The sequence below is a fragment of the Solanum pennellii genome, chromosome 3 (assembly GCF_001406875.1).
Source record: "Solanum pennellii chromosome 3, SPENNV200".
Lineage (NCBI taxonomy): Eukaryota > Viridiplantae > Streptophyta > Magnoliopsida > Solanales > Solanaceae > Solanum > Solanum pennellii.
This window is the reverse complement of record NC_028639.1, coordinates 71567913-71573187: the sequence shown is the minus strand read 5'-3', so window position 1 is coordinate 71573187 and position 5275 is coordinate 71567913.

The following is a 5275-nucleotide window of genomic DNA, read 5'->3' as shown; positions in this document are numbered from 1 at the left end:
ATAAAAGTAATGATATTATTTTTATAAAGAAATTATGTGGGAAGTCTCGTCTATTAGGTTTCGATGTTAGATATGTCAGCTTATGACTAGGGCATATGTGATGAAATATTTGTCACACGTCTTAACCACACTTATCACAAAGAATTACTCACATTAAATTAATTAATTAATTGAAAGAGTTGGCGATTTTTCCTATGATAGCATCTCCTCTCATAATTATGTTTAATTTCTTGTACTATGATCCTTTGAACTTGGAAGGCCCCCCCCCCCCTCTTTAATTTTATATTGACATCCAGATATTTTTTCATAAGATTAAATGATATTTTATATTTAAAATTATATACATTATTTAATGTTATAAGTTTTAATAATTAAACACAATAAATTTAATAATTAGTTAAATCACAACAGATAAAATTAAATAAATATAACATCATATATGCAAGCAAGTAGATACAGAAAAAAATAAGGAGAAAAAAAGTGTGGTCCATTGAAATCCATATCAATGACACGTAATGCTTCTTTGGAATTAAGTTTTCATAATTAGGTATAAGTTTAGTAGAACGGAATTTAAATTAATGTGAAATTTCTTGGTAAATATAATAGGACCAGACTTGTGGAGTTGATCAGCAATTACTACATATTTTTGTAAAATAAAATAATGGAGGGGTTGGAAAGAGCAAGGGTTACAACTTACAGCTGTACGTTTTAATATTAAAATATATGAAGCTCTATCTTGATTTTGAAACAATAATAAAATATATCGAGTAGTATTAGTAAACAAATTGTAACCTTATAAATAGTTAAACCAATAACTTTCAAGCTAATTTATTCTTCCTCAGTCCAGTTCTTCCTAATATATTCAACAAAACACACATATATATTATATAGTTTATGTAACTAATTATTGTGTCTTTTTTGACATTGATTTTGAATGAATTCAAAAGTAAATGGAGACTATATATATATATATATATATCTTGCAGATACTAATGGAAATCCAGTGTTTTCTGAACTCTCTCCCTCAATGGCTTCTTCAATATAATTAAATTAATTAAAAAGAGCAGCCATGAGAGATTGAGTTCAGAAAACTCTGGCTTTCCTAGTCCTTTTTTGAAGATCTCAGTTCCTTATACTTTTTTTTTGTTTTTCATGTTAACACTTTTGACTACTACGTGCGCCTAATCTCAAAGTAGTCTTCGCGAAGCTTTCAAAAAGAGAGATAATGTTGAGTGTAAGCATAATATTTCTGATCGAACTTGTCCAACACAATTACTGACAAGTATACTAACTGAAATCTTTTTTGAAGCTTAAATCTGTATTTTGAATTGTGATTAGTGCAACCCTAAAGCTTTCTGATAATTAAACGCAAAGGGAAAAAAAAAAAAAGGTAGTCTAAGGTCGAATGTTCTACTCCTTTTTTTTTTTCTTTTTCTCCTTTTAAATTTCCAATCATATTTGAAATTTAATTTCAAGTTGATTTTGGCTTTAAGAAAAAACACCACTCATCATTATTCATTATTTATGTTTATTGGTATTAATCTTTAAAATTTATTTAGTATATAATTAAAGTGGCTTTGATCAGAGAGCTTCCACATCAAGAAGAAAAAAAAAAAACTTCTAAATCAGTTTGCCGATTAGTTCAATATATTGGATTTGGCTGAATATTTTTTATTGATTGTTCTAAAAAAAAAAAGCGGCATTCAATTTCGAGCCATGAACAATAATTCTAGCTATTTTGAGTGATTTCTCTGAATTTATTTCTATACTTGTTGCTATTATTATTTCGTATTTTCGACTTATTTTACGATCGATTTGAAATATTTTATAATTATCTTTATTGTTATATTGGAGTTATTTGAATTTTTATGATTTCTTATTTTTTTACTTTGATTCAAAATTTCTCAATTTTTTTGAGTTTTCCTCTCTTCACATAACACAAAGGTTCTTCTAGTTTGGTTTATTCATAATAACATTATGATGGTTTTTTATTGTACTTTTATCTCCTAATTATTTATAAGTCAGTTAACCAGTTAATTAAACTCCTTCGATAATCCTAAATTAATTCTTATTGGTGAATTATATTTGACATAATCGCGAGCACGTGATCCTTGCAAGAGCCTAAAGAAATTAAATAACAAACTGATCTCCTCCTTTCTTTTTGTCATTTTCTGATCAATATAAAGAGATTTATTTTAAAAAATAAACCAATTAGTAGTTGTTTAATTAACCCTACCAGTTAAAATATTAATTAACGGACGAGCCCTGGACTTTATGAAAAGGATGTCATTCCTTTTTTTATTAAAACAAAAAATACGTATAATTAAAAATAGATAATACATATTTTAGGTGGTTAGATTAATTACTGAATAATTTAAATACAAACGAACCAAAACACATAAAAAGAACTCAAAATTTTAAAGTAGAAGTGTTCAATTGAAACATTTTATTAAAATCTGTTCATGTTCAATAGAAATAAGACATATTTTTAGTATTTAAATGAAATATCCTAGTAAATTGAAGCTTTCATTATCTCTTCATAATTTCAGTCGTGTATGAAATAATTAAAGTATGAAACAAATACTAATTTTTGGTAATATATGAAGCTAAGAATTTTTCTTGTTAATTAACTTTATCTTATTCGATGGTATTTTCTAATTCAGAACCATGCTCTTGAAAATTAACAGGCGAACTTTATATATTTGTACATAATCTACTATTATCTTTGAGAATGTTTTACGTCTTATTTTCTTTTTAATTAAATCGTTATTACCGTTCTCTATTTCAATTTATATATTCTAAATAGGGCAACTTTCACATATATCAAATAAAAAATTCATATTTGTATGCTATAGCAAAGTTTGCTAATTGTGCTCCATAACAAACATAGAAACTGTATAATTCGCTATACATATACAGTTGAAGCAAATTGTATAAAACGAAGTGTATAAAACAAGAAAGAGAAAGACACTTGGGCAGAGAATTGTATAAAAACGAAGTGTATAAAACGAATTGTATTATTATAAGTGTATAGAACGATTATATACAATTTGAATTTGTACAAAATGAGAAAGAGAGAAAGACAAAAGAGACTTGACAAGGAATATACAATTGAATCAAATTGTATAAAACGAGAAAGAGATAAATTAGATACAATTTGAAAATTGTATGAAACGAGAAAGAGAGAAAGACAAAAGAAACTGGGCAGGGGAGTATTTTTATTGTATAATTATAAGTGTATAAGACGAAAATATATGTACTTGCATGTGTTTATACAATTTTCTCACGCTTTATACAAACAGAAACGCAATTTGTACATTTCGCTTTTGTTTGTATAAGTGAGAAAGGCAAGGGTGGCAAGCGAAATTTGGGAGAGTGGCGAGCGAGATCTGGAAGAGGGGAGAGAGGGGAACAAAAATATATGTATTTATACAATTTTCTCTGCTTTATACAATTAGAAACAATTTTTAGACACATGTGTTTGTGTAAAAAGTGAGGAAGCGAGCGAGAGATTGGAGGAGAGTGGCGAACGAGATATTTGGAAGAGAGGCGCCCGACAATTTTTTGTAAACGTTTACTATGGAGCACAATTAAATCAAACCCTAGCTACTCCATTTATTTTAGATTATTAATTTGCTATTATATATAATTTTCCATTCTAAATATTATTAGAAGAATCAAATAATGCTTCTTTGTTTTTTTACCACAACTTCTCTTAAATTATTAAGATTCATTTTTTAACAACTATTGTGAACATATTCATGACCAACAAATCAACAATACACTTAAGGAGAACCTACATATCCTAGCCATCTTCTATATAGGGTGCATGCTTGAAATATTTAGCCCCCAACAATATATATATATATATATATATATCAGCTCTCCAAATATATCACTTCATCACTTAAATATGAATTCTTTTCATAAAAGTCACTCAAACTATAATATTACTTCCAAGTCACTCAACAAATTTAATTAATTATTAAAATAAAGTTTGTTGACATAATTTTTTTTGTTCAAAACTAAAATTTTAAAAATACAAAATATTTCATTTAAATCATTTAATGACTCCTTTTTTAATTAAAAGAGTCCAGCTAACTCTGCTTACCTGTACTCAGGGGCGGATCTAGAGTCTGCCGAGAGGTTCACCCGAATCTCCTAAGCAAAAAAATTTGTTGTATATTTAAGATATTTTAAAGAATTTTTTATGTTTATATATTGATTATGAACCTCCTGAATTTAAGATTAGAGATTGACTTAGTGGTTGAAGGGTTTAAATCTCAAATCTCAAATCTTAAGCACTATTCTCTTTTTTCTCGAACCCCCTTAAAGAAAATCCTGAATTCGCCAGTGTGCTTATATTGACCAACATCTCCCAGTAGCTGCCACAGTTTCTTTTTTGAACTGTTTCGCCTTTGATTTTTATCGATGTAAATTATCAACAATAGTGACTTAGAAATTTTTTATAGTAATAATTTGTTGATAAGTAGAATATTTTAGTATAATATTTTTGATAAATAGAATATTTTGTGTTCAAATTCGTACTAGAAAAACAATTAGTTGAAATTCTCTTTTAACCAACTGTTTTTCTTGTACGAATTTGAACATAACAATAACATATTCGATTTTTATGGAAACGTAGGATGGTCAGTGGGTAAAGAAAGTGACTGCCGACAATAATTCCCATTTGAGATTGACATTAAATGGGCTGACTTAATTTCCACTGAAAGCCCACATAACATCAAAATTCCAGCCCAGCCCAGTTTCACCAACAAAGTGCTAAAGTCGTTGGCCACAAACAATATCTTTCCGTCCTAATTTATACGAGTGAAGTTTGACTTCACACGAAGTTTAAGAAAGAAAAAAAAGATTTTTAAAACTTATAGTTTAAAATGAGTTATAGATATTTTGTGATAAAAAATATTTTATTTAGAATAAAATGAATATTTTAAAGTTACATTATTATTAAATATCGAAGCGTATCATTCTTTTTCGATCGATTAAAACAATATATAAGTCATATAAAGTGAGATAGAGGACTGAGGAGTATTGCTTTAAGTGCTTTCTTTGTTCGTTTTTTTTTCAATTTGTGTATTATAATTTCATTTAGCGAAATGTTTGAGGAATTTTTTTTATAAATATACCATAACATTTACATAAAAACCCATTTAAGCTAGCGTTTGGCCATAGATTTCTAAATATTCTTGGCAAATATTATTTGAGTGAAAATTTGAGTGAAATTTCACCATGTGTTTGGCCATATGATTTGGAA